Here is a 3,376-nt window from a genome sequence, read left to right as displayed (position 1 = left end):
ATACAAGATTGATGAGCGGCCACATAATTATTGGCTAATTTTTCGGCACTACAAGAATGTGAAATGACTGTATCTCTCTCCACTCATCATAATTATTATAAAAGGTTTTTAAAAGGTTCATTTTCCTTCATCACAAACACAAATCTCAAATTTTCAAAGCAAAAACTGCTCTCGCTCTCTACTGTTCATCATCACTCTCACAACATCAATGGCCGCTTCATCATATCAAGTTTCCTTCGCCGTCCAGTCTACATCTGTCATCATGCTAACTGTTAAGCCCAAACAAAACATCGCCTGAATCAGGCATGTGATTGAATGTCTCAAGCTCTCGTCCTTAATGAAGGTGTTAACGATGGCTGAAGAATTTCCGTTAGTTCATCTCACCAAGGCCTTCTCCACTACCATCTACTCCAAAACTAGAGAAATTGTCAATTTCAAGGTTGCAAACCACAAGATCTCCATGAATAAAGCTAATTTCTGGAAGTTGCTAGGGCTTGCATCTTTATCTGTGGGTATTGACCCGAAATTAATTCTAGCGACATGCCTGATCTAGATGTTCTACCAGATGGGGTAAACTAGGGACATTTCTTAATTGTCCAAGTTCAGGAAATCCTTTTTGACCCGAATGTGGAATGGGTTATTTACCCTGTTGTTCAAAAGCCTGTCAGAAAGGGTTTCTGGTTATGACAGTGCAAGCAAGCTATTCTACAAAATGATCTATGGGATATACCATGACATAAAACCTTTACTATGGGTCTGTTCTTTGGGCTCAATTCGTAACTAGTTCTTCAACATGACACATGGATATTTCCCGTTCCAGGTTCTGGTTTATTGTTGTAAATCGAGCCCTAACTCACTTTAAGGTTCCCTTGATGCAAGACTCTCTGATGGCTGAAAATCCAACACTCCGAACGACTATATTCTTCATGTCCGATCCACAAAACTTTGACTTCATTGGTTCAATCCCTGACACACTGTTGGAAAAAGTTCTGTCACACCCCGAAAACCGAAGGCGGAACATTTTCGGGGTTGACTCCACGTTGAGTATCAAATCCAATGCACATAGTAAGCAAAGTAAACAACCATTACATTACATATAAAAGTTTACATTTGTTCAAAAGTAAATTGTACAAGTGTGATACATAGTATATATAAACAAAAGTAAGACGTCTCATCTACCCACTCGGTCTTCGCTAAAAGGGATCATCGGGTACCTGTCTAATGTGGACCTGAGAATACAAGCAGTTTGAAAATCAGCATAAAGCTGGTGACTTCATAAGAGTTTTGTTTTTCTGAAAATGTTTAAGTTCCCTTTTGTTTTCCGAAAAAGTTACGAATCCAAGAAAATCCCATATTTTCTTAAAAGTAGTGTTTAGTTAACTGTTTTCTTACACGATTTTTGGTTATGTATAATTGTTATCCCGGGAAAATCCTATATTTTCCTAAAAGTTAAGTTTTAGTTAAAGACCACATTGTATAGTTTTACACATAAAACTATTTACTGAAAATCATGGGATTACTATCTCGTACTAGTTATAAGATAGTTTGATATAAACAAAACTATAGGTAAATATAGATTGAAAACCATAGGACTATCATCCCGTACTGAATATATATTCAAAACGATGGGATTATCATCCTGCACTAGATATGTTACATATACTGAAAACCATAGGAATAACATCCCGCACTAGATACAAATTCTATAGACTGAAAACCATGGGACTATCATCCCGTACCAGATATAGGAAATCTAAATAGAAAATAGATATAAAATCAAATCAAAATCGTAAATAAACTTATCTTAATACGTATGGTGAGACGAGTAACCATGTTGACACAAAAACGAGACCTCCTTGACCCTTGTCAGACGTCGGACGATATCCAAAATTTGTCACCCCAGGCATGCCCGCCTAACTGTAGCTAGCGGTTAAGGTGTGGGATTGTCAGTCCCGAATAAATCTATTCACAAATTCCACGCTCTCCCTCCAGGAGACTCTGGTTACACTTCCGGGGAGGATTTACTGATGACCCAAAGGGTAATGACGAATCTCACAAGCTAGTACTAAATTATTCATGGTGTTCTCAGACGATATCAAACATACTAAATGTTATGAAACATAATACAGTGAATACATTTATATACAATGAAATTATCTGGCAATACATTCTAAATATAACAGAGATAAACTAAATCAGACATAGTTTATCTAATAACTTAAAATATATCAGTACGCGTGAAACAAGAACTAAAGATCCCAAATTATTCCCATAATAATTTGATTGGTTTGATTGTTTCCTTTACTGAAATTCATATAGTTATAATTGATAAAACATCCCTAATGCTCAGCATAATACATAAGGGGTAAAGATATTTATTTAAATATATCAATTTAAGGTTTTGAAAACATTTCTATTTTGCTTGTATTCCCCCCTGAAAACATTGAAAAACCATTGAAAAAGGGTAGGGGTATGAACTCACCGGTTGAGAAATGCGTCGGTTTGGATCCTAAACGTCAGTTCTGGGTTTGCAAACACATAAGATTCCTATGTATTAAGAGAAGATACACATTTGTATCTAATTAGAACTTAAATTATTTATCAGATGAGGACATATGGTTCTAGATGCGAAAACACTTCATTACAAGTGTTTGGAAGGACCCAGGTGGCATTTGAGGACACATAAGGCTTGGATATGGAGTTTACTCTTCAAGAGTAAACTCATACTAGAGTTTTCGGCCCTAGTGTACCATTCCCCATGAGTTTACGGCCGTAAACTCATGGTGGAGTGCTTTTGGTTGCTAAATGGCTTGAATCAATTAAGAGGGAATTTCTAGGGTTGGTTTCATGGTATGGAAAAGTGTTTTGAATAAATTAGGGACCATATGAGGAGTTTACGCCAGTAAACTCTATGTTTATGGCCGTAAAATCTTGGATACATAACCAAAATGCTTCTTGTTGGTCTTCAATTATTATATGTGATTTCAAGCTATTTTACAAGTCTAGTGGTGAAATTTGGGCATCATTTGACATGGTTTTAGGAGTTTACGGCCCATGAATCCACCTTATGGCTGTGAACTCCTTAGGTGGGTGTTTTCCTTATGTTTTAGGCTCCTAATTCGTGTGTGGTTACTTATAGAATTTATCCCAAGGCTTATGGTGTGTTTAAGTGGCATCTTAACACATTGAAATGAGTTTACTCTTCAAGAATATGAGTTTACGGCCCAAGCATGTTCTTGGGCAGTAAACTCATGTTTACTCCTCAAAAATGATGATTAAGGTGTTCTAAGTTCGAAATGGTAAGCCATAAAATCATATCTAAGTCCCAAAGTTGGTTTGGAGGGGTTTTAAGGCTCTAAAACCCTCTTATTATGTG

This window comes from Lactuca serriola, chromosome 7 (assembly GCF_051521515.1).
Source record: "Lactuca serriola cultivar US96UC23 chromosome 7, Lser_US96UC23_V15, whole genome shotgun sequence".
NCBI classification, from domain to species: Eukaryota; Viridiplantae; Streptophyta; class Magnoliopsida; order Asterales; family Asteraceae; genus Lactuca; species Lactuca serriola.
The sequence above is the reverse complement of the archived record's forward strand: the minus strand, read 5'-3'. Positions refer to the sequence as shown.